General features: G+C 45.6%; 1 protein-coding gene across 3 annotated transcripts in view; it reads right to left on the reverse strand.

Moving 5' to 3' along the window:
* The window catches only part of KCNIP1 (potassium voltage-gated channel interacting protein 1), a 256038-nt gene that overhangs the window by 128222 nt on the left and 100434 nt on the right, over positions 1–27382 (reverse strand). Inside the window, exon 1 of one of the 3 annotated variants that reach the window (XM_083798243.1) lies at positions 14179–14242. The exons of the other annotated variants lie outside the window; for them this stretch is intronic. The gene's annotated coding sequence lies outside the window, so the exon portion shown is untranslated. Of the gene's footprint in view, positions 1–14178; positions 14243–27382 lie in introns of those variants that run through there. 3 annotated transcript variants of the gene reach the window in all.

Here is a 27382-nt window from a genome sequence, read left to right on the forward strand (position 1 = left end):
ATACTGACATAGAAAATACAGTGCATTTGTCTAAAGAAAGCATCTGAAAGTTATCTGAGCTCCTCTCATACTCAAACACTGCACATGCACAGATTAAAGTATAATGCTCTGCAGCAAATGGCTTTCAGAAAAAAATATTTTCTATTTCTTAACATCCTACCTTCATAATTGCCTTCTAGGAGACCCAGATGCTCAAGAGCCTTCACAAATCCAACAATGATCACCAGTACAACAATCATTTCAAGTCCCTCCAAGTTCATCTTGAAAAATTATTCACGTAAAAGCATCTTTTCTCAGGGAGCGTCCTGACTTCAGAGTTAGACTTTAATTAAAAAGCCCTCCTAGCCCAAGACATGCCACACGACCAGATAAATACAATGCCAAGGAAGCCCAGCATATTCCCACCATAAAACATTTCTATTGACAGCAAGATGAACACAGGAATGTAAGGAAGTCAAATCTTACCATGTCTGCATCACTTGCCTGCCTGGATACAGATGTTTCAGTCTCTAAGGCAACAGAACATACAGTAACCACTTTGTTTTGCATTTCCTCTCAGTCACAGCCAAAATTCACCAAATCTGCCTGGTATCTGGTAAAGCCTGATGCTGCTTTTTCCACACTGAATTACAGGTTTAGAGAGATCCCGTGCTGAAACAACACACGGGGAAAAGTGCAAACACAATCTTTGCTTGATCCTACAGTGAACTTGAGCAAACTCAAAGCAAAATCATTTCATTTAGGAAATGACCCACTGCTGCATTTCCCCGTTGAGGGACATCCATCTGGGTTCAGTTACAGACTGTTAGCAACACACTCGATTAGCTTGTTTTCCCCCACTGCAGACACATTTTACAGCAAATCCAGGCACCTGGTACAACAGTAAACAGGGTACAGGGAGACTTGTTAGGGGGAAATGCATTTTGAAGTTTTGGGGATGTGTGGGAGACAAAGGACCCTTGCTGGAGGTCAGCTGCGGCTCCCAGGGCGCTTTCAGGACGAGGGGAGGGCAGGGAGGAGAGCGGGGACGCTGCGCCCGGGGCCAGCACTGCGAGCACTTGGCGCCGCGCCGCAGGAAGCATTCCCACTGAAATTGCTCCCAGGCCCCTGGCCCTGGCACTTAGGGACAGGTTCTCTGAAGGACCCGAGCAACCTGACAGCAGATGCGAGCACGCCTGCACTCGGCTCTCCCAACCCGCTCCTGCAACCCTGGCCCCGTGTTCCAGCGGCTTCATTACTTGGCCTGCCGCGGGCACCTCTGGGGCACGGCCAGCGGCTGCACCGGGCGTTGTTCAGCTCGCCCCGGGGTCACCGGCTTTGGAAGCAGGCTGAGGTCACCTTACTGCCGGACTCACCCGGGAGCCTGAACTCTGACGGGCTGCTTTCAGCTGCTGCTTTTTAACCATTTGTGCGCTTCCATCTTCAAGTGATGTTCTCGTTACCACCGCCGGGATGCCCCCGTCAAGTTGTGTTTAGGGTTTAAAATCGCTACGGGGAGCTGCGCACCGGGGCCATGTGTACGCGTGCTGGCTCACCCCGCCGGCCCTGCCAGATGGACCCCGTGCTGCTGTGTGCAGCAGAACCCGGCCCACAGACCCTTCTGAAAGCCCTACATGGTTTCTTGTTCCCTTCAGCAGTACTTTGCTGTGTTGTGGTGTCTTGCTAAAGGCCCGAATGAAGCTCTGTTACCCGTGTGATTATTCCAATGTATTAATATTTCAGACGTACTCCTTCATTATTAATACAATTAACATCCTCAGCATCTACAGCTTTCGTCAGTATCCCATGCAAAAACAAACCTTGCGTTTTTCTCTTCTCCATCAAACTTCATCTGAGGACCTCGCAGCTCCCTCCCCAATTTCTCACTGAGCCTGAACACCCCGCAGGGGAGGTTCAGAAGTTACTGAGGTATCAAATCCAATTACCACGGAAATGAAACCAGCTCTGGGACAGCCCAGACGGAAGGTATGATAACGCACAACAACAAACAATGTTTTAGTGCAGAAGGGAAAAGGAGGAGACACCACCTGATGGAAATGGACTGGGATGGAAGTGAAAAAGAAGGAAATGACTTAAGCCTAATTTTGGCCAAGTTTAAAACCTCTGCTCTTAAGTAAGAGTGAGATGAACTGGGGGACGTGATGCCAATAAGAATTCAAAATTAATTTTGGTTCTAGGGGATATCTCACAGGCTAGTGAGCTTGTACTGTTCTGTTTGCTGCTGCTGTTAGCTGAGCTCCCAATGTAACTGATTACCAACTAGGAATTTATATTTCTTGTCAAAAAAACTACTTTGTAGAAAATAAAATGCTCCTCAGAAATGGATTTTTTTTTGACTTTGGCTGTGCTTCCAGAGCTGCCCAGCCTCCTGGTGTGGTGGGACAGCCACCCTCCCTGCCTGGGCTGGTGGGCAAAGCCCAAGCCCCACATCGGCCCGGGCAGGGCAGGAGCTCTGGCAGGGAGCTCTTGCACCCCAAAACACAGAGAAGGGACTTCCACAGGCTCTCCCTTCCTTTCGGGAAGCTTTCCTTACCGAATTATTGGTGTCTCTGCACCCCACTGCTCAGAAGCTCTTTGAAAGGTTTCCTCTTTTTTCATGCACAGCAATTTTTGAACCTCAGAGTGCTTCCCTGCTGTTGTCTGGCCAGCCCGAGCCACCAGTAAGTGCCTTTGGGGGCCGAGGGAAGAGGAGCCCACTCAAATATACTCCAATCAAAACTGATTTAGCTTGGACGTGCCAACAGAGCAAAGCTGCAGGCTGTGTGCTTCATGCTAGCTACCTCCTCCCAGCAATATATTGCATCTGTAACAAACTCTCAATATAATTCTCAATCACTCTTGTCTGAGCTTCAGCAATTCAAACTACTGACAGCATTTCTCTGGCTGGGCTCCCTGGGAGATGCTCCTGGAGATGCTCCCACACCCTGCTCTGATGTCGGATAAGCTTGAACTGGTGCAGAACCGGGCATCCAGGGGGGCTGGCATGCGGTGTGCGAGGTGCAAGGCTGGCAGCACGGACGGACGGCTCATGGTGCTGCCCACTTGTGCCCCAGTAAACACCAACAGATCTCCAAGCTAACTCTCACATGCCTCGGACAGCAGGGAATGGGAAATCTATCAGGAGAGCACCAAGACAGTCAGTTAATCTGTTAGTTAGATATTCCTGGGCAGCTAACCTCAAGGGCAAGTCTAAGGTTTGACCCCACTGTCACGGTTTGCAGTCCAGATACCCTGTTCCTCTCATTTCCATCTGTGGTCCTCCCCTACACAAACATTTATTTATTTATTTATTAAACCTTGGAAACTTGGCCAAGTCCAAAGAGGAGGAGAAGACCTGCTCAGCAGCACAGCAGCACTCTGGCCAGGGTAGGAACCAACAGAATTACACCTGCCAACACCCGCCAGCAGGGCAGAGCACTGCACATCCTGCAGCCTTTTGCAAAGCCCGTGCACCACACAGCCACACGGCTGCCTCGGGGCAGGGATTCCCAAACCAATCCCTGTGCTTCTGCTCCTCGGGTCTCCCGCAGCTTCTCTAGACAGTAACCAGTTCTCTAGACAGTAGTCCTGCTGCAGCAGACTCCTGCTGATCCATCATTTTATTAATAGCATGATTACAGTATAAATATTTCATTCCGTGGTGTGTAGGAGGCTTCATTATGCCTCGGTATCTTTGCATGCACATCTTCTTTAAATACAGCTCTGTTAAAACTTATGGCAAATGTGTCAGCTCCAGCTCTTTCAATATTTCCTTTAATGCTTTCAGTATTTTCTCAAATGCTAATAATGTTAAATTCCAGGCCAATTTATTCAGTGAATAAAATCCACATCCATTTCTTTTATAATGGAGTCATACAAAAAGATGCAGTGAGAATTTAATGCAGATGGGAATTAAGTCTTTGAAAAAATGACTGTTGTTATTTTCCTACTTTATTTGCTATGTAAGAAACAGTGTGGGAGCACTGGTTAGGTTCTCAGGGCAGTATTTTCACCTTTCAGTGTTTCGCCAGTACACTTGGCCACACACATTTTTTTTTTCCTCAGAGAACTAACCACGTCCTTAATACAAACATTATTAGCACTGCTCAATGCTTTAACCCAGGACCAACCAGCAGTATGAAAGCTGAATTACACCTTTAATACAAGCAAGTGCCACTCTTCTGGTTGTACTCCATCCCATAAGAGGCAATGCGAAACACTTGCAAAGTGTTGTAAAGTTTTACCACCCCCAGGGTCTGCTAGCAGCTCACACGTTTATTCTTTATTTTTACAGTTCTGATCTCAGCAGCTCTGTGGGTTTCTCAGTTTAAATAAATGATAAAATATTAAATTAGGACATCTCGGGTAGAGAATTAATATTCAGGTGAACCCTGAGGAGAAATTTCAGCTCAAGTCACTTAAAAATTATGCTTTGATTAGGGTTCAATGATACCAGTGGTCTCCGAAGTGATTACAAGACCCACATTTACTTTCAGAGCAACGGTTAATTAACATCAGCACTGAACTTCTGGTTACAGCAAGGTGCATTTTCTACAGATGCTGTTTAAACCTGCCTCAGAAGTGAAATCCCATGACTTTGGGTGCGTGTACCCACGGCAGGAGGGTGCAAAATCAGTGGTGCAGAAGGGCTGCAGCCGCTGGGAGGCAGCAGCACCCAGCACCCGGCACCCCACCAAGCATTTCCGAGGGCACTGCCGTGTCCTGCACCCAGGCTGCAGGCAGGGAATGGGCTGCCCGGTGCGATGGAGAGACCCGGCTCAGGTCCCTGAGGCTGTGCTGGCAGCACGCAGTGACGTTCCCCAGCCTCCCACCCACCCGAAGCCTTTCTGCTCTCATGGATCTGGCACGGAGGGCAGATAACAGCGGGCACAGCACGCAGCCCGACCTCTCCCATTAAAATGAATTAATGTGTGAAGGTGACCTTGAAGCCTCCTTGTGTAAAAACCTGTCACTGTTCCAGAGGAAGCATGAAATCGAGGTGAAGACGGAGTGAAGCAATTGCACTTTCCTTCCAAAGGATAAAGGCAAACAGGTTTAAGGGTGGAAATAGTTCTTTACGTATGACTGGTAGATATTGTTATTTAAATTGTGGAAGTTCACGCTTCAAACACCTAGAGTGAATCTTAATGCAAAAGAAACAACATAAAGCATCCAATATTGCCTACAAGTAGGTCGGCTCCCCCACAGCTGATAATTAGTTGTTCAAAGCACTCGGCGTTTGATTTAGGTTTGTCCAGTTTATGGCAGAAGTCCAAAGACTGCTGGAAGCTGTGGGACTGTTTACAGGGGAGGCCCTGCCCTGGCCCAGAGAATCTGGGAAACTAAGTCTGTCCCGTGAGATGGGAACTCGGGGCGTGCTAGTGCTGGGGATAAACCACCAAGGAGCTGAGAATCCTCTGGTTTGGGAAGTCTCACCAAATATATCAGTCTTGGTGTACTTTTAAACTGGTACCAAAACCAGGGCCACAGAAATATCCTGGGCACCACCGCCTTTGTGATGCTTTCAGATCTGCCACAAGTTCCTGGTGATTCAATTTTACCAGCGAATCCAAAATACTGCTTCCTTTTTGAGGGAATCAAACCTTATACTCAATCCCTGCTCACTCAAACAGCAACTTCAGCTGATGCCATGTCAGACCATGCTCATTAAGACCTCAAGAAAGGTTATCCATTACTGGAGGAAAACAACAGATTTGTTTAGAGCCACTGTTCTGAAAGATGTCTCACATTTGAAGGCAGCCTGTTATATTTGCAGCATTTCCCTTTTATCGTAGCCCTGATCAGAACATTTAAGAAATGAAGATGCAACCTGCTGCTTGACAAGCAGGCTTAGCAGAAAGCTTCCTAGCTTGTCCTAAGTGTTGGAAGCACTCAGTTCTCTACAGCATTTTCCATTAGGGTTGCTTAGCAAGAAGACCTTTTCAAAGTGACTCAGTGGTGCATTTCAGCTTTCTCCCTTCTCTTTGCAGAAATTAGAGCTGTAAATTGAGCTGTGCAGGAGATATTAAAGTATGCCCTCTGCAGCTTAGCAGGTCACAGGAATTCACATCCCAGGCTCGCACACCACACAGTAATTGCACCGCCACGGCCCCAGGCTTTTTCCAACTGCTCAAAGCAAGGCTCAAGCGGAGCGCCTGGTCCTGTACCTCTGCAGGAATGACAAGGCTGCACCCACCAGGCTGCTAGAGATGACTTATGGAGATAGATTAAAAAAATAAATATTTATAACTTGACTCAGGAAAAGGTGTTAACTGCCCATTTATATTTAAAGGGCATAAATAGCAAGGAGGCAGAGAAAGTGCTGTAAGGGTTTACGGTGCATAACTAAAAATGCAGTGAAGCAGTGCCGAAGGAAGGCGGGGGTCTGATTCTGGTTTTCATACACAGGCAGGGCTCCAACTTAGACCCACAGAATTACACTGCCGGAGTACTCTGTATTTGAGCTAATGAAGATTTCCTGAAATATTCAATGAAGTCTGCACCCACTGATGAGGGACATAAAAATGCACTTCATTGAGATCACTTACTGTCTGAGAGCGCTTTCGAAAGGCTGACTCACCTCTCCTTGTCTTGTGCCATTCTGCGCGAGGCATGCTTTGAAATGTGGGAGCGTGCGATGGAGGTTCTCTGCTGCAGATGCCTGAACAAAATCCCAGGGAAACGAAAGACCTAATTCCATGCAGCGAGGCTCAACACACGTCCCTCCAGCGTGGGGGAAACCTGAATGCAGTGTTTGATCTTTTTTGGTACAGAGCAGTGAATGACACGGGGCCCCTAGAACATTCTCTATGAACATCAGATGAAAAGTGTGCAAACACTGTCAGCAACCCTGCTTTACACATACCTTACAGAGGAACTGGGCTATAGTTTGCTGTGCCAACTGCTGGTACGGGGCTGCAGGGAAAAAGAGGCTATCAGTCTCCCAGAAAGAATGCACTAACTAGGGTAGCTTATTTTTAGGTCCTAAGAGACTGCAAATAACTAAGATATTCTGTACTGAATAATAATTCCTTATGAAGACAATGTTTCTGTTTTTTCTAATGACAGCTGTTCAATTTCTTAACACACGGAAGGCAAATCATGTCTTCAGAGTTCAGAAGTTGACAAGGAATTAACTTCTAAGTTAAAGGCACGAGAGAGGCAAATCATTCAGGGTTTCCTCACTCTCGCGCTCTCCCTGGGGGTTACTCTGAGCAGCCACATTTGCTGCTCGGAGGCAGCTCGCAGGAGTGAACAAGGAGATGTGAGGAAGCACTGAAACCCTCATTATTGCCACAAACTCCTGTCACAAACACAAGCACCTGAGGGCTTAGACAAACCTTCCCCGTCACAGCACCGCAGGCTGGGATCTCTTTGCTACACCCGTTCACAAGGAAAGGAGATTTCTTCTTCCTCACAGCCATGTGCTGCTGCCTCGGCCACCCGGCGCTGCTCGGGATGCACACGCTGCTGCCTGCTGCTGGGCCAGGCCCCAGCTCCACCGAGGTGTCCTAGCACCTCCAAGGTGCCCCAGCACCTCCAAGGTGCCCCAGCTTCAGGTTCCCCACTTCCCACGGGGGAACCATGTAACAGCACCCGTTTTCCTAAAGTCCTTAGCACAGCAATTGTCACTGAAAAAACACACAGTATTTATTTAATTCAAAACAGACACCAGAATCAGACAGGATGAAGGTGACAGGAAAGGAAAGAGAACTAAATCTGATTTTCTCATTTCTAAAACCAAACTCAACAGGCTTCAGAGAGCCGATGGACTCACAACCCTCGTGTAACCTAACAGCACTGGGCTAGACGCAGGACAGGGAACTGCAGGGACTCTGCAGCCTTGCTTTTATGCCGCACAGTGGGTGACACATTTACCTTCAAGCTCCCCTGCTTTGTCATGGACTGGTTAACTTGAATTCTAACACAAACCCCACCTTCTCCTCCCAAAGCAGTGGTTGGCCTCACATCTCTAGCGGCACTAATACCTGTCTGATAGGCCAAGTGCCATTTCCTGGCCTTGGCTAAATTACAGACAAACTGTTAACTCAGAGCAAAAATCTTTTGCATTTGGTGAGGCAAAGTGTAGTGCTTCCATACACGGTGCTTATAGTTAAGACACTTATCAACAACCAAGCTTTTCTGAAGCACCTAAGTATGTCAATGTGTAAGGCTTGTTGATACTTCTCATCTCAGACCAAATCCAACAATAGAAGATCACTTCTAGTGATCTCCAACAGATACATACAGGCAACCAGAGGATCTAGAAAAACTGTAAAGACCAAGGAAATCATGTTTTGTCACAATGTTGGATCACAGTGGCAATTTACTCACCTGTTAATGGCTCTAACGAAGGAAGAGAGACAAACATGACAGGGCTATAGGCAGAGCTGCACACTGCAGTACCAGAGGGAGATGCTTACAGAAGAAATGCGTTACTGATGGGGTACTTGAACTCATGGAAGACAATATGCTGCACCATGGAAAAGAACAGATGCATTGTCTTTTAGGGCCCCTCTACACAAGAAAAGACAAATTTTAAAGAGATCGAAGCTGATGTTTTGCATGTATGAGACTGTCAGTAAGTGGCCAACCTACCTGCTGCCCGAGGCTTCACAAACAGGCTGCCTTATGGCCACGCTTTCCAGGTGCAAGGCACAACACTTTTCTCGGTGTGCAGCATTTGTCTGTACACTGCTACACATTTTCCCCATGGCAAAATATTGCATTTATTGCAAGCACACCACTGGTGATCCAGACACTGATAACAGCTTGAGCGGCATGAGCGCACGTGCAGCTGTGCCTCAGTGTTTTCCATTTTTACTGGAAGTGACACTGTGACCGAACCAGAAAGCAGATGGGCAGTAATGGGATCGTTTCCAAACGTCGCCGATATCCATTGGTTGTAAGGATGTTGCCAAGCAGGAGACAGTGGCACCAAAATCTTTTGTCTTACATACTCTATTTTCCACCTTTTTAGAGAGGGATAATTTCAGACTTAGAGATGCTGAAAGAGATCTGAAATACAGGAACCTACCCGAAGCAAAGCTGAGCTAGCAGGATGAGGAGGTCTAACAAACCAGGGACTACCTGATTTAGTATTTCTGGAGGGAATCTAAACTTGCTGTCAGGAAGGAAGGCACCGTCACAATTAGCTGGCAGGGTTTGCATTCCTATTATGGCTTAACTTCAGGGGATAGTGTTGCACCAGGGCTATGAGGTGCCATCCATTCTCCTCAGAAGACTAGCAATGGTGCTGTGAACTAAATAAATGTCATCCCAGTATAGGAAGTCTTTTTCCCCTCACAAACTCTGGTGTAACGTTAGTCCCCTTGTGAATGGGACTGAAGTTCTGTAAAACCTGTCCAGTGCTTGAGAAGGACACAGGTATTTACAACTGTACTTCATGACAAACATCAGAACAAACCAGATTTGTTTCTGAGTTTGGCAAGAACTGAGCTGTGTCTGTCTTCATGACGTGGCATTTAATACACGTGCGTGCACTGAGAAAGAAGTTATTTTAAAAGCCTGTGTATCCCCCAATACAGAAATGACTGCTGAGCGTTCAGCTTACACCTCAGGGAAGAAAACATTTGAAGAACAGATGGTAAAATGGGGTTCCAACAGAAAGTTCCAATTTTTACATAAATTACTTAACAGAAATCTTAAGAATAACTTGCTTTGTCTTTCAGACACTTGTTATTGCCAGATCCATGTTGTGGGCTTCATAAATCAGTGGCTATCTGGGAACCCTGATGTACGTACCTCTGTCCGTCATCGGTAGAAACATACAGAGAGAAAGAGAAAAGTGATTTCAGGGAGAATTCTTTTGTCAGGATGCTTCTATTTATTTTTTTTATTTGTGACACAAGGAACAAATTGTTATCATAGAATCACAGAATGGTTTGGGTTGGAGGGGACCTTAAAGCCCACCTAATTCCATCCCCCTGCCATGGCAGGGACACCTCCCCCAGCCCAGGCTGCCCCCAGCCCCATCCAGCCTGGCCTTGGGCACTGCCATGGATGGGGCACCCCCAGCTCCCTGGGCCAGGGCCTCACTGCCCTCAGAGTAAAGAATTTCTTTCTTGTATCTAATGTAAACCTACCCTCTTTCAGTTTAAAGCCACTCCCATTTGTTCTATCTCTACACCCTCCTGACAAAGAGTCTCTCCCCAGCTCTCCTGTAGGCCCCTGGGGGTACTGGAAGGCCGCTGTACGGTCTCCCAGGAAAAGGAACATTGAGAAATAATGCAAAGCAATGCAAGATAGGAACAAGTCTCCAGAAAACAAAACCAAGCAAAACATTACCACCAAAAAAGTGCCCTGTTTTTCTCCTACACAGTCTATTTCACACCAAACTTAAGCCATTTAACTCCGAAGCACTAAGCATCTCTACTTTGTGTGGAAAGGCATTTGGTTCCAGATAGGAGTTCTGTTGCATGGGAGATAAGCTGCTTTAGCAGCTACTGAAGTGCAGCTGAAAACCAAAAGTAGCCTGAGGTTTCCTCTCTTTTTCTTTTTTTCTTTTTCTTTGCTAAAGTTGGTTACTTTATATTTCAGCTGAAGGTTAAAGGGCAAAGCATTTCCACTGCCGCATTACTGCTGAGGCACTGCCTCAGTGGGTATCAGTGCGGTTTTCCACCTAGAAAGGCCCCGGGGAGTTGACTGACATTTCAAGGGCCGGAATGGCTGAGCCTGCTCAGAGATTTCAAGTACTCTGTTCTTCAGCATCTTGCATCATACCGGTGCTTTCAAGACCAAGCCTACCAAACACATAAATCTACAGTAGGAAAAGCATGAAATCCTGACTCTGTGGCTAAAGCTGAGCGAACAATTCTATCTCATATTTCCTTTTATTCAAAATCAGAGAAGTCTATAGGCATGAACGCAAGCACGGTCTCCAAACCCGTGGGTACCTGAAGACCTGTAGTAAAAGGAAAAGCGCTCAACACTTGCAGTACACAGTGGTTAAACCACCACTGAGCAGCAAAATTCTCTTTATGAATAAATATAGCCTTTACAAATACTGTTTTGATATTAAACAGAAGAAATAAACTTACTCATTTTTCATACAAAAATTACAACTATCTCAAAAGTAGGAATCCACCTCACCTCTCCTCTCCGCTCAATTCAGGCTTGTTGCTTTCCCACTGCTGATATCCCAAGAACCTGCTGGACCAAGTCTCATCTCAAGCCTCTCCTGCCTACACTTATCCAGGAACAACAGGTTCCGACTTGTTCCCCTTCTTACTGAAACAATGACAATGAGGATTTTGCCATCAGCATAAAGGTATAAAGGACAAACCAAAGGCTGTCACAGCAGATTTTGGAGTGCAATACCACAATCGATCCTCAGAGCACAGCCCACCAGCTGAGCTGGGGTAATGCTTCCCATAACAATTTGCTTTCCCACAAAGGAATCCCACGTACACATACTCCCAATGCTCCTTGTTTCAAGGCCTGTCAAGGTCTAAACCTACAGTGCAGCTTTCTACTGACACCACACAAAGGAGTTACTGCTGAAGATGGCTGCCAACCCCAGTCTTCTGTTTTTCAGGATTCAGTTTGCTTAAGGCAGAATATTTTAGTTTGTATGCTAAAGGTTAGCCCAAGGGCAGCAAAGGAATACAGCTCTTCTTGAGAGGCTTACAGAAGAGGTATGTTTTTTAAAATGAAATTCTAAACCCTATTAAATTCTACCATGGTGCTGATTTCTGAGATATACGGGGGTAAACAATAGCTACATTTGGACTGCATTTTCAAAAGCAGTCATTTTTACCTTAACTCCTAAACCCCTCAGCATCATTTTGGCAGTCAATGTAAGGACCATATTGCATGCTGTGACCTGAATATTAATTTTGACTCCAGTGGCTCTACAGAAGGTTATTTTTTTTTTGTGCACTTCTTTAAATCTGAGCTTCTTTCCAAAATGCCACTTATAACTTAGATTACATCAGATGTTTATTTTTAAGGCATTATTTTTGATTTATCAGTATTCATAGTCACATCTATTAACTTCTGACATGCTTACATCTAAAAAGCCTTGGAAGAGGCATTTATACATTTCAAACAGAAATGCTGAAATACAAGCCTGCCTTTTATTGCAATGAGACATGATGGATGGCTCTTTCACATCTAACCCCTCTCCCATTAATAGTTCCAGAGCGCCTTAAAATATGAGGAAATACTACATGGCCTTGTTACACTACAGCTTATTTTTTCCCATTGATAATGTGCAATGTGCCTGATTCATAGTGATCCTTATCACTCTTGGAGGCAATGAATAAATTGGTTAAAATATGTGGGGACTGCTCCTTGTGCACGACTCCCCGGGCAGAGTGATAAGGGCATCTAAGGAGTGCCGAGGGGCAGTACAGTTGGGTACCAAAGGTAGGGTTCGGAATGTTGTGTAAGAAAAGGCACAGAAAGGTTCCGCCTGTAATGACAGAACCAGTGGTACATACGTGCTTTACAGGCTGATCAACTGCTGCGGAGGAAAAGAATCTGCTAACCCAGGTTTTGGAAACCTTTTCTTAAACCAAAAATGGAAAGTTGGAATCAAAAGGCTTGGAAAGAGTTGAACTCAAAGTGAAACCTTTCTTTGTGAATCGTTTATTCTATACCAAGGGCAGAGAGTAAGCTAAGGTATGACACTGGTAGCCAGAAGGTGTTCAAAACTGGATGTGAATGCATATTGAGGAAGTTACATCTAATACATCTAAAGCAACAGGTGAGCACAACCAAAGCCATGCTAATCTTTCAGAAGAATACATTACAAATACAGTAGCTGCTACAAAACAATGGGTCATTCAGAGACAGAAATATAGTATATGCGAATCTAGTGACACATTTTGTCACCACATAAAATCTCGGCTTCACTCCAGGAGTGAGGCATTCACTAGCAGGGGAAAATATTCCCTTGTTATCTCATCCTTAAAATGGTAGTGGTGATATATCTGAGAAGGACATATGGCCCCTTTTATCAGTTGATAAAAAAAAAAATCTTAAAAAAATCTTAACATCAGTCAGCAGAAGTGGAAAGGAAAGGAAAGGAAAAAAGACCAGCATAAAAAAGTTCATATAGAATATTTGTTTGATCTGAGCAGCAATTGAGATGAGATAACCAAACGCATAAAATCCAGAGTGGTGCAGAACTAATCAATGAACTTGAGGACAGTGAGAAGCTTTTACAAGCGTCCAGCTGAAATATTAAAAAATCTGTATTTGGAAAGTGAACACGTTTAAGATTCAAAAATGACTGCAAGAGAACTTGCATTGTGTACCGTTTTCTGTATATTGACCATCAGGAACTGCCCTGCTAACTAGCATTGCGATGACACTGATATGAACAGATACTACAGCATGAGTGTGCCTAAATGCTGCAAAAAGGTTTTTGTTGCTGGAATACAAAATAGGAATCAAAGATTAGGACAACATTGTTTGAGCATCTAAAGAAGCCATAGTTTGATTTACCCAGACAATACTTCAAAAAGAAAGCCAACACCTGAATTTGATGAGAGATGAATTTAACTATTCCTGGAGATAATGGGAGAAGAAGAGAAAGGAAGAAAATTTCAAAGAAAATCATTTTCAACTCCAACACAATAAACATAACAACATCTCAACAAAGTCCGCTCATTCCGATGCAAGGAAGCTTGCAAGGTCAAGGTTTCTTACTGCTAGCAGGAGTTGTCACAGAGCGAGGTTTAGGTAGGAAGCAAAGCATGCCAGTTCAACAGCTGCATCTTACTGACTTAAAGCAAGATCCTATTGCCAGTTGATTAATAAAAGACAACCAGCTCTGAACGATCCACAAAGTAAGCTTTTCAGCACGTGACCTGTTAACTTGGCTCTGTTCAAGAGGAGACTGAAATTTGTACCATCTAAGCTGACATAACTAGAGAAGCCTGAATTAGAAATCACTGAAAAAAATATTATAAAAAGCTATATTACCCTTTCTGGCATCAGTAACTTGAATATTTCATATTATCTCCACCCACTCTCGGTTTAAGAATGAACTGGAGAAGCAGCAGCATGCATAATTCTCACAAACATGCATTTGTTATGTGGTATTCACATCTGACATAAGAAAGATTTCTTTGTGTCTGCATATCTATATGGATCTGCAGTTACGTTCTCCATTCCAGTTTCATTTTCATTTACAGCATTAGAGCTCAGAAATAAAGACAACACTCTGACCTTGTTAACAGGCTGCGACAGCTTGAAGAAGGCTTACTTTGTTCAGTTACATTCCCAAACTGCACAGTTCAAACAGACCAGTCCAGACTTACCTGCAAGAAAACAGAATACAAATGTTTAAGTTTGAAACTTAGCAAAAATCTGTCACTAAGAAGTGAAAATATATAATGGATCCCTGAAAAATGTCACAGCCATTACAGCTGAAATAACTTTTTGCAGTATGATGAATTATTTGACTACTTTTTTCCTCGCCTTTAGATCATTAAGATAGCTTTTCCTTGATAATTTCTTGATAATCCTGATAATTTAGTTATAAAAAGTTGCACTGTCAAAGCGTAAAATATAAAATGTTAACTTTCTTTTGATTATAGACTACTGTTTTGTCTCTTAATAGTCTTGCTCCCTTCCTCAGCTTCCCTTCCCTGCTGCTTCACGATGCAACACAGCACTCCAGCACTGCTTAAAACAACGTGACTGGGACAAGCAGATTGGGAAAGATTTTTTTTGTGCACTATTAATCAAACTGTTACACAGAAGAAAGGTAATGAGCCCCCAGCCACATGGCCAACTTCTGTTCCTACAGTGGAAGCAAGTGTTTGGACCTCAAACCATGCAGCGGAGTCAGCTGAGCTTCTACAGCAATACTAGTGTATCTGTCTCCCGACAGTTTTCTTTTCAGGGGACTTGGATAGAAAATGCCTGAGGGAAGTATTTTCTCCTGTCACATCCATTAACGGTGAGCAGGGACGCTGCCCCACTGTGGGCAGTGGGAGGTGACAGGGGCTGCCACGCAGGGGACAGCAATCCTGTCACCGAAACGGGAAGGGGCAGGTAGTCCGAGGAGTGCTCCTCGGCCGCAGACTCAGATAGAGGTCCTGAAACAAAATGCCTTCAGGCTCGGCACTCTGCCCCTGAGATTTTATTACGGCCCCACACACCTGGTGCTCGGTACGTGGGAAAGCAGCAGTGACACTGCTTGCCAGGTACGCGATGCTGTGCACCCCGAGGACATTTTCACTCCTCGCTGCTTTTTTGTTTTCACTGCTTTAGCCGAGTGTGGAAAATGTGCCATCATCTGTCATAAGGGAGGTGGTGAGAAGGAAGATCTGCTGCTACAGCTGCTTTCCTCAGGAGCAAAACCACAGCTTTCTGGGATAACTGCTTGCAGGAACCCGGAGAAGAGACCCAGTGAACCCCAGGGACAGAGAAGCGCATCCTCCACTGCACAGGGTATGTCGGGCTGCTCCATCGCGTAGCTTATTGCAAATAGCAAACTCCTGCTGAGCTGTGAGAGGAGGAGCAAGGCAAACTCTGGGAATCTTAAAGTTAAGGGACATTTCTGTGCTGTGCTATAGCCAGCAACGCATTTCAAAAGAGTTGGTCTAAAGCCAAGTCAAAAGTTGGTGGCCTAAAGTGAAGCATCTCAGCTACTGCCTTTCCATGCTAGAATCGCAGTGCAAACGTGGGGACCTCCTCATTTGGCGTAACGCTGGGCTGCTGAAACAACTGCAGTAAAAATCTACTTTCTATTTTTCCTTTATTAACTTTGCACAGAGAGCCTCCCAAAACCGTGCCTAGCGAAATGATTTCTTATATAAGATTTTAAGGCAAAGAATCCAACCCTGATCTGAATTTATGAACAGTAGGGCCAATCAGACCCACGATGATATTTGGCTACGTGCTATTCTTCTATTGAGAAGAGATCAACTTAATGTAAGAGAAGCCCATAACATCTGTCATGACTTTGTCCATCTTCATTAAACACTTTGTTTCACATTATTCTTTTGTGCACTTCTAGAGTATTTTTCCCTCATTAGACTCTTCAGGAATGACAAGATACATGGACTTGGCAGCTGACACTAAATAAGAGGTATTTGGTGATTTTGCTTTTAATACCAAAAGTAGGTATTATCTGCCATCTTCTGAAAAGGAGAATGTAAACACTATAAGCTCAAGAAGAATTTAATGGCACAACAAGTTTCTTCCCAAGTCCCTGCTGTGCATCTTCTCACCATTGTTTCACAGCCTGTGTGTGTGGCCCTATTCTGGTTGGCAGCTGCTACACAATTCACATTTCTGTTATTTCCATTTATATTTACACAGAAAGCAACATCTGCACAAGAATTCACGAAGTAAAGGATTTCTTGGGGAATGGGGCAAAAGCATAAGTATATGCAAATCATTCCAGCAAAAGAAGCTCAAGGAGGACGTTGTGGTTGGAAGGATTCTGAGAAACAGGGAGAAGCAAATAGGAAATGATGGTTTTATACCCTTCTGCTAGAGGCTCAAGAAATAAAAATAAGATGGAATAATATCAGGCTAAGCCTTCCACCTCCACTTGGTGATAACTCATTGTTTCTCCCATTACAAGAGTTGAAATCTTCATCTAGATACTATATATGTATATATAAATAATATGGACTGGAAAATACCTAACTTCATTCACCACTAAACAGAACCTGGTACAAGGAGGCTCTGCCAATGTTGTCTAGACAAACCCCGAGTAATAACCACAGCAGGTTATGTTTATTGAGACACGATACTCTTTTGACCAGATGGACATTTGATTATGAATATTATGGAAAAGGACATCTGCATCAGCTCATATTAAAAGTGAAATATATCTAGAGATAATTCAAAAAGCACTGGAAATGCTTCCCTAATGTAATGCAATAGCCTTGTGCAATTTAGGGCATTTAGCTCTATTCAAAGAGATATAGAAGGACTTTGGGTTAAAACACAGCTTACTGATAGACTCTAAGAAAGATGTAATGCTGATAATAGAGATTTTGGAAAATTAAAATAATGAATTTCCATATTATCTGAAAAAAAAATAATTATATGCTATCAGAAGTGTCTGAAATAATCCGTCCCTTAGAAGCTGCCAAATCCAGGCTATTCCAATGCAAACACCACACCCTACAGCCCAGTACCGCCATGTGCTTGGGGTCGCAGTGTCCGCGGGGACCCAACAGAAATGGCCAACCTCTCGCAGCCACCTAAGGCCCGCAGCGTGCGGAGCCCTGCCTGCTGGCTGGCCTAGCAGGGACTTGCCACTGATGCGACCCAGACCAAGAAGTCCCTGGAAGGAAAATCCAAGACAGGACTAAAAGGGATCTTACCCCCACCTGGTGGCTTTGTCATAACTGTCAAGAAACAACAGCAGAGCCAGCAGTCAGCCTTAGCCTGCAAACAGCGTTTTCTCCAAGCTGGATTTCAGTGTTAGCAGAAGGGAAATGCACTATTTATCAAACCCTGGCAATTCGTTGCAGGCCCAGTGCAAGCACCCTCAGATTCCTGGGGTCCAAAGTTAATGAAGGACTTTTCAGTCTGTTAAACAGACGAGCACCGCCGCAGCTTTCCTTGCTGCACGGGCACCCCTCCGGCACTGCTGCAGCACACCCCGCCCGCCCTGTTCCTCGGCTGGGAGCGGGTTTAATGCGGGGAGATGGTAGGATACTGCTGCCCTCTGCTGTCCCGTGCCACACGAACAGGAACCGGCCTGCACAGCCTGCCGCCCAGGAGTAAAAGTAACACATTGCACAAGAAAATAGAAAAAAAGGTGCTAATGATACAAATTTGGGTTTATCCCTACAAGGAATTTTCCTTTCCTGGTGAATAAATGACTCCACTTTGTGCTGTACTGACTTTGCACATTAACGCCCAAAATTTCAAAAGGACTCTCAGGGCAATCTTACAATAACCTTACGTCACTGTATAAATAGGTTTTCATACTTGTGTGCAGTCCTTGAGAAATCTGGTCTTCCTACAGCAGTTTACATTTGCATCCAACCCTCAACACATGCACAAGAACAAATAAGCCTCAGCGCATGATGGCGAGCTTGCACAAGAATGAGAGGGGCTCCAGCACGCGTGCTGCTCCGTGCTGGCCGGAGCAGGAGTAGAGGCAGCCCCAGCAGGAGCAGAGGGGGACATTCACTGCCAGCACCCTGCCAAGTCCCTCGGACAGGGCACTCTGCCCCTGCACAGGCACAGCCAGCTACAGGTAGGAGTCGGAGGAAGAAATGCAGAAGCAGGAGCCACGGAAGCAGCAGGTAGGGCCTGTTTTATTTCTTTTTATTTATTTCCCCATCCCTCAGGCAAAGCAACCCCAGATAATGGCAGGCAAAGGGTACACGGCAGAGAGCTCAGCCCCAGAGTAGCTCTGGGTGCCACCAAGCTGGAGCAGCCAAGGCTGGCTGGCCTGCAGCCCAGGGAGATGCTGGCTCCAGCCAAGAGCATCCTCTACGGCTTGTTTCACGCCACAACCTTGCCAGGCTCAATGTCAAAGCATTTATAACTTTCATTCAAACAAAGTCAATGCATGTTAAAACATGCAAATATGGTCATAAGCATTCCATCTTATTTGCATTATTGAATTTCTGCCCTTAAAAGTAACGACTGGCAACGGGGTGCTGGGAGGCGATAAGAACATCACAGTGCCTGTCCCAGCCCTGGATCACCTCCTGGGCCACGCTTGTCCCTGTCCCTGCCCCTGGCAGGGATTTCAGCCAGATGCAGCCTCCTCCAGTGAGGACTGAAGGGCAATGGCCATGGAGAAGAAAGGACTGCGGTAAAAGATAAGAAGGGAACAGGGGAGTGTGCAATGAAATGTAATAAGTGTTGGTTTGATGTGGCTGTATTCTAGATCAGGCTGCGAGGAGGTGAAAGGATATAGGAAGAAGATATGAAGTGTAGACTGCACAGAGAGATGTGCCAAGTGGCCCTTTGTGCCAGCAGCTGGCAGCACTCGCAAGGTCCTTTACGGCTTTTGCTCCTTGTTCTCTTTTGTCTAGCACAGCACTGGAGCGACATCCAAGTGAGGACCATTAAAAACATTCACTGGTCTCTTACTAGGGAATATCCTAAATGCCTTTTTTCTTTCCATATGGCAAAGCAGAAGATTATGTGAGGTAAGAACAAGACAAAGTGTTTAAGGACCACTCTTACCTGCAGACCAATTGCTGCAGAAGAAACAGACACTGAACCTGAAGTCGAAGTTCGGTAGTGTGTTGCCTTCTGGCTGGGACCAGCTACAGCAGGTGACTTATCTTACCTTCTCACATAGCATGACGCATACACGCAGAGTCAGCAGCGACTCTGATAACTGTCAAAAATGATGGGCTCTGCATTGCTTAATACTGTCTCTTCGTAAAATTTCACCCGTAACACTCCAGCCTTCTTTCTGGTTTTGCATCTATGTTTAGAAGAGCAATGCAAAAAGCAGCACTTCCTCAGGCGCACACCTCCCTGGCACAGAGGAGCCGTCTTCAAGTCACCGCGCAATGGGTCATTCTGACAGCGGCTCTGGGGTGCACACACACTGCAATTCACACTTCTTAGGAGGAATGCAAGAAAAGCAAACCCTCCTCGTTATTGGAAAGTTTGCTGTATAGACTGCTAAGACATATTCTTCAAGGTACAAAGAAAGGTTTCTTCCATAGCATAATCACTGTGCAGGTGCTTCTTAACAGCTTCTCTCCATTTATGACCAAACGAACAATCTCATGGAGGAGATCACGACCCTGAAGCTAGAGCAGCTTTGCATTATAGGGTTGCTTTATGAAAAAAACCTGTAGCAATATAACATACCTTTCAGAGTAAATTACCAAACTTTGGCAGTGGCATAGGCAGGCACCAGATCTCCAGACAAAGGAACAAGAAATAGTCAACCTGCAGTAAACACAGTTACTATTTGGCCAGTGCTTTCTATTCCCACTTTCATTTTCTTTGCATTTCCCAAGAAAACTTGTTATCCTGTGACTTATTCCTTTCACTCTTACATCTGCTAAGGATGTAAAGCTACTACCTTAGATTTAGACAAACTGGTGAAGTGATATTTTAGTACCCTGTATGTGTAAATGCAAACCATGTTCAGCCACTGTGAGAAAGACTGAAGGCTGGGAATCAGCTGTTTTGGCAGGCGAGAAAGGAAGCAGAACCCAGCCCAACAGCCCATCCCAGGGGGCCAGGGGCTGACCCTTTTGACACAGCAGAGACACATGGAGCTACAGTCAGTCAGTCTCCTGCAGGTTCCCCCAAAATCCTCTCCCATGGCACTTTCTGCACCATCAGGTTAACAAGTCAGGGCCCCCAGGGCCCCTCTGCTGAGAGTAAGGCAGCAAGGATTACCCCCAGCAAACCCCAGCTCTTATGCAGCACAGCAAAGCAGCTTCCTCCTTACCCGACTCCTTCGGAAGTATCACTCAAAACTTGTAGGAAATGAGTACAATTTTGTCCATTATGTCTGCCTTCTAACACAGCCAATGAACCGAACAGCCTCAGTTTTAAGAGCACTCTCAGGGCTTGCAGGAATGGAGAAAAGGTACAGATGGTGTCACGAAAACATAGTTTATCTTAACGTTGCTGATAGTCCACTGCATCGAAGATGAACTGTCATAGTGCAAATGCTATAGGATGGATTATATTCCACGTGGTTAATCCCATTTATTAAAGCGTTCAGGCATGTGGGTATTCCCAGCTCTATTCAGATCACTCAAGGATATACTTAGCTCTCTGGCCGATGAGATCTAAGCACGTGTGTAATTACCAATGCGAGAAAGGTCTGAAGATACTGCAGTGATGGATATGGCACAAAATCCTAAGTGAAAGCAAAATCTTCTGAAAAGTGAGTGGCTAAGTTGAACGAGCTACACCCCTTGTAGCTGCTAGGTCAGAATGTTTTGCAGGCTGCTGACCCGTAACCTAACACATTTCAAACAAAGCCATACAGCTCCTAGTTTTATGGCATGAAAGGCTCTCCTTGGTATTGCTTTCGTTCAACTAGCCCAACGCACAGGCCAAGTGTTTTCATTATCAGCCAATAATTTACAACCAGTACAGAAACGAGTAATTGAAGACTGCAGTCCCTGGAAATCTCTAGGGAAACTCCTCATTATTGTGCTGAGACAGTGGACAGGGGCGAAGGAGGAGGAACTAGACCGAAGGAGGTTCCCTATATGCTTCATGAAATCCATATAGCTGAACCGTGCTTGCAACACCACTTTTGTATAAACACCTAGAGATTACAGTATGAAACTCTCTACAAAAGCACAAAGATGTGTTTGGGGAGCTCCAGAGATAAGCCCCTCAAGTTTTTGGCTGCACCAAAGAGTAGATGGAGAAAGGCCAAAGCTCAAACACACGCTTTTCTGTTACTCTAGTCCTTCCCTCACAACATATGGTAACAGCTGCTTTTACAGAAGACCCAAACAAGGTGACTTTCTGTTGGAGATGTAAGAAAAAGAGCTGAAAGTACATTTCAGCTAACCATTCCCAAACATATTTTTGCCAACAGGCAGCTGAGGGGACACAGGACACTAGCCACAGAGACTAGGGATGTAAACTTGTTACCTGATGTTTTTTTGGGTTGTTACTAAAAACATCTCTCAGATTAGGAACATTAAAAAAAATAACAAACAGAACTGTTTCCCTTACCCAGGTACCAAGTGCGGCACAACCCACAGTGATGTTTGTGCTGCCGAGAGACTGAGCAATCCTCCTCGGAGTACATTGCTCCCTGGGTTTGTGTAGGACTGGTAAAAAAAAAAAAAGGCTTCATAAGCAGCTGGAGATTTCTTACCATGATTTTTTCATTTCCTGTGTTATCACAGGCAATTGGCATAGCAGCCGATAATCTTAACAGGCTGAGAGAAACATTTTTATAAAAAGACTCACGGGAACTAACTTATCTCCAGTGAATTCATTTCCACTTCCAGTTTTCTATAATCTCAAAGGCCATCTTCATTTCACACTCCTGTGTGGCTCAGACGATATGAAAAGTGTTCTGTCACAATAGCATCAAAATGAGAAAAAGTATTAAATCTCCTCTGCGGTACAGAGCTGCTTAAAGTTCAGGAGTTTGGAGTAAATGTGAAGTTCCTGGGGTTTTCTTTTCAAGTTACAGTGCACCAGCTAAATCATTCCCCAATTTCTAATGTTTTATTACAACCACATTTAGAATAGAACAGAACAGAACAGAACAGAACGGTTCAGTTGGAAGGAAGGGACCTTCAAAGGTCATCTAATCCAACTGCCTGACCTCTTCAGGGCCAACCAAAAATTAAAGCACAGTATTGGGGGCATTACGCAAATGCCTCGTGAACACCGATGGGCATGGGGCATCAGCCACCTCCCTAGGAAGCCTGTTCCAGTGTTTGACCACCCTCATGGCAAAGAAACGTTTCCTACTGTCCAGTCTGAACCTCTCCGGTGCACCTTTTTGGCATTCCCACATGTCCTAATGTAATGGGTTTTCGTGGTAAGGGTGTGGTAGCAGGGTGCTGCAGGGGTGGCCGCTGTGAGCAGAGCCCAGCAGCTGCCCCACGTCACAGAGGACCTGCTGCTGGCCAGAGCCAAGCCAGTAAGCGATGCTGGTTGGCATCACTGGGAGTATATTTAAGAAAGGGGAAAAAAAAAAAAAACAACTTGCGTGCAACAGCAGCTGGGAGAGTGAGGGGTGAGAACCAGCCCTGCAGCCACCACGGTCAGTGCAGCAGGAGGGCAGGAGGTGCTCCAGGCACGCAGCACAAGTTCCCGTGCGGCCTGTGGAGAGGCCCCTGGTGGAGCAGGCTGTCCCCCTGCAGCCCATGGGTCCCACACGGAGCAGATCTCCACGCTGCAGCCCGTGGAGGAGCCCCCGGTGGAGCAGGTGGATGTGGCCTGGAGGAGGCTGCGGCCTGTGGAGAGCCCCCGCAGGAGCAGGCCCCGGGCCGGAGCTGCAGCCCGTGGAGAGGAGCCCACGCAGGAGCAGGGGGCCTGGGGGGAGCTGCCGCCCGTGGGGGACCCATGCTGGAGCAGTTTGCTCCTGGGGGATGGACCCCATGGTATGGAGCCGTGTGGGAGCAGTGTCAGAGTGCCCAACCTTCTCACGTGCCCTGCCCTTCAAACTGCCCTGTCCCTGTTTGACAATGAAGAGCTGACAGAGGTGGATCCTGCACATGACGATGAAGAGCCCAGGGAAGCAGATCCTCCAGAGGATGATGACAAGGTGATGGAGGTGGATCCTCCAGAGGATCATCAAGAGCACAAGAAGTGGATTGTCCAGAGGAAGACCAAGAGCCCCTGGAGGTGGATCCTATAGATGATGACTTTGAGCCCAGGGAGGTGGATTCTCCAGATGACAACAAAGAGCCCAGGGAGGCAGACTCCCCAGAAAATGGCTATGTGGAGACTATGGAGGTGGACACTCTTGTGAATGGTACCGAACTTGTGGTTGGGGACAATCTGAATATGATGTCAAGGCAGAGGTGGCCCCTCCTATAAAAGGTGGTGTGGAGGTCACCAAGGTGGTTCCTCTGGAAAATGATAGCACTGGGGGTGTAGAGGTGGCCCCTCCAGATGATGGAGTCAAAGGCACCTATCCTTGTGACCTATCCTGATGTCAGCAGGAGCCAAGGCGGCCCCTCTGGATGACAGTGATGAGGCTGCAAAAATGGCCCCTCCAGACAACGGCGTCAAGGCTGTGTAAGTGGATAATCTTGAACATGATGTTGCAGCCATGGTTGTGGACAATCAGGAAAGTGATAGTGAGGTCACTGAGGTTGTCCCTTTGGAAAATGACAAAGTGGAGGTCACCAAGGTGGCCCCTCTGGAAAATGAAGGCATGGAGGCCACTGAGTTGGCTCCTCCAGCTGATGGCTCTGAGCTTGCTGAGAGGGAGCAGAGAAAACAGCCATCCCACAGCATGGAGTGTGGAGGTGTGAGTGCAGCCAGCCAGAGCAGGTCTCTTGGCCATAACTAGACTTTCAAGTCTACAGTTGACTACAGTTGCTTCAGCCTTTCTTCCCTGACCTTCTTCCTCCTTTCCCTCCACTTGACCCCATCTCATGCTCTGGTTTTATCATTGTGCCACGTTGCCCGTAGTCTACCCTATTTCTGAGACACTGGAGCCTGAGAAGATTTGTATCTGACACGTCATGGAAAACAACCACTGTACAATTTGGATGGGTAAGAACAGAAGCAGCCTGTGTATTCTGCAGCTATAGGGAAGAACACGCAGCAGCACAGTAGGAAATCCTGTCCCTTATTTTCAGCTACAAAAAGCCAGTGAGGTCTTTTATACAGTTAATACATGGTTAGGGGGTAAAGGGTAAGAAACTAGACTGCAGGTACGACAGGCAGTATGCCTATTACATGTACTACTTGCTTACTATGTATCCTTTTTGCCTACAAGCAAACTTAATAACTGCATACCTTACAAAAGACAGGATTCCAGATCTTGAGATGAGATCCTTGCTCCTGAGAGGCACCAGCCCTCCAGAAGCATCAGTGCTCAAGCCCATTCCCCCGCTGGCAGAAGCTTGGCAGAGACGAGCATTGGCCGTTTCCACATAAGCAAGTCATGGCTCCTACATTTTATTATACTCTTCAATCTTTATGGTATGTTGTATGATGAAGCACTTACTATAGGTGATAAACCATTTATAAATGGGGAAAGGGTAGCATTTTTGTGCACTTCTACGCATCCCAGCTTTGTTAGCTTGTTTTTCAGTTAAGAACCTACTGTGTTAAAAAGACCACAACTAACCCTTTGCTCCCTTAGGGAGGGAGACACATCCACACAGCACCAAGCACACAGAGTACTCAAACTTGCTGATGTTGGTAGCTGAGATGACAGAACCATTGTGTACAAGGAACGGCTCTTTGGTTGACGCTTGAGCTGATTCAGGCAGGTGGTTATCAGAAGCCGTCACTCCACTGAAAGATCAATAACCTCGTCAGAAGGAGAGCACAGACATAGACTTGTGTAGCAGAACCCAAGGACATAAATAAAATGAAGACAAAGTTATTTTGCAATATTGAACTTACACATTCAGCTTGATTTGATCACTGGGCAGTATCACCAGGGTTATGTGTTACAGAAGAAGCAGCCATCCCTACAGATGAGGTGATGGCTGTTGATATACAACAGCATCAGCCCATGGGTACATGGGCACCAGCTCTATGGGCGAGTACCAGGCTGATACAGACAACAAGAGGCAGCTGGCTAGCTAAATTAGCAAAGCAGCTGGTCCTGAGCACTTTCATTTAACTTATGTACATAAATTAAGAGCCAAAGATTCTCTTCCTCTCCACTCTATTCTGAATTACATTTCACAGCAAGAATGAAACATGGTTTTACAAGTGACAAAGCGCACAATACAAGGGGAGTAATTTGGATATCCTACCAGCATATTACAGCAGTCCACCCACAAAGCTGACTCTGGAGGGAAGGGACTTGCTACTCCCACTGTCATGAAAACATGAAATTCAAGTTCTTCTCTGCCCTGCAGGGATGGGGCCAGCATTGCTTTACGTTTTCCAAACCCACTCAAAATATCCAACACTAAAAAACTCACAGAAAAATAAAAGACATAAAAACACATACATGTTTAATAGCTTGGGGGCAATCTCATCTGTTTCTGATTGGTACTGTATTCAGCCGCTAATTCCAAGTTAAAAATAAAAATAAAGATGTGCCAATGGTTTCAATTTTGAAATGATGTTGAAGGACAAACTGGCTCACATTTAACTTATTTTAATTCTCTCCCCAAAAGTAGTGACTCCCCTACCCTGGCCTTTGTGAAATTTTGGTCAAACCAAAATCTTATTTATTGATGGTTTGCTTTGGCTAGTAGAATTTGAATCTGTGATATCTCCTACCACAATATCACCTCTACAAAGCTGGTATTTTAACAGCAATCTGCCTCTTAGTATTTGTCCAAAGACCAGTGCATGCACGCTGAAAGTCCATTAACAGCATTTCACAGAATTACAAAATGGCTAAGGTTGGAAGGAACCGCTGGAGGTCATGGTGCAAGTCCCCAGCTCAAGCAGGGATACCTTGCCCAGAACTGTGTCCATATGGCTTTTGAATCCTTGCCCTACTTTAGGAAAAAGCCACGTGCTAGGTGTTTCACAGACAGAGCTCTCATCTTGTGTACAAGAGCCCTGATTTTTCTGGCGTCTGCACTCTATTACATTGTGAGTTCATTTTTCATAAAGCAGGTATTGCATCTATTGCTGCTGCTTTTTGTTTGGATGTTTTTTTTTTTTTTATCCTCAGTACGGGTCACTGAATACACAGGTCACAAGTTACTGTCAACAGGAAAGCCTGCTGCCTTCACATTAATTTGAAAATCATCCTCCAAGCAAGAGGACAGAAACAAAATCTCAACGTAGTGAAACGAGATGTCTTTCACTAGTGCCCAACTTGCATTTTCCCAATGTAATTGAAGTAAATCACAGCCAACTTTAACCATTTTTTTTTCTCCAGAGAGCCCCTGGGAAGTCTAGTGTCTAATGGACCTGGATGCCTACCTGCTGCATGACCAAAGAGGGCTGGTCACCAAGTGTATCTAGCCCACTGGCCCTCTCCTTGTCCATCTCAGAAAAATAAACTCAATAGAGAGAAATAATAGAAAAAACCTACCACTAGAATAGGTCCTGTGGCTTCTGACAGAGACGCTGGGACACTGCTGCTCTTCAGGTTAGCATCAGAGTGTTCTTAACTCCAATAAAGCTGTCCTGTGCAAACTAGGGCAACAGTCCCATCTTAACCAGGGTGGTAGGAAGAAGAGAGCTTGGCTCCCTTCCTTATCCAGTGTGACAGCTGGCAGGAGATACCCTGCCTCTCTTGCTCCTTGTCCCACAGCATGTTCAACCATGTCATGAGGTGTCCTTACAGAAGCACAAACTCCCAGAGCCTGATAGCTATTATTTGGGTGCTGATTTCTGTAAAGCGTAACTATAAATTATCTCAGGCTCTCCTTGGATTTCACCTCCAGGCGAATCAATTTTCTTCTCCAGAGAAGGAGATGTTTACACAGCTCTTGGTCAGTGATCAGCAGCTTTCACTCAAGAATCCAGCCACTTGCAAGGGTTGCGTCAGATGCTCTCTTCTGCAATGACAACACTGGGGAGTACCCCAATGACTCCCTTCTTCTCAGCAACGTTGGAAGTGCTCCTGCTCTATCAGAGGCTGGAAACAGCCCATGCTGCAAGGAAGATCACTGCATGTGATTAAAGGAGAAGGGGTGACCACGGACTGGCAAAACGGATGCCTCTGTGGCACATGTAGGGGCAAGAAATAAACCCCTCTTACCTGAGCTACATTTCCCCCCAAGGACTGGCTGTATACAGACACAGGCACTTCATCTCTGCAGAGCTGTTTAAAGAAAAAGGACACCCTGCTCAGATAATTCCTTTCCTTTCCAAGAAAAAG

Source organism: Anser anser (assembly GCF_964211835.1).
Source record: "Anser anser genome assembly, chromosome: 14".
Taxonomy (NCBI): domain Eukaryota; kingdom Metazoa; phylum Chordata; class Aves; order Anseriformes; family Anatidae; genus Anser; species Anser anser.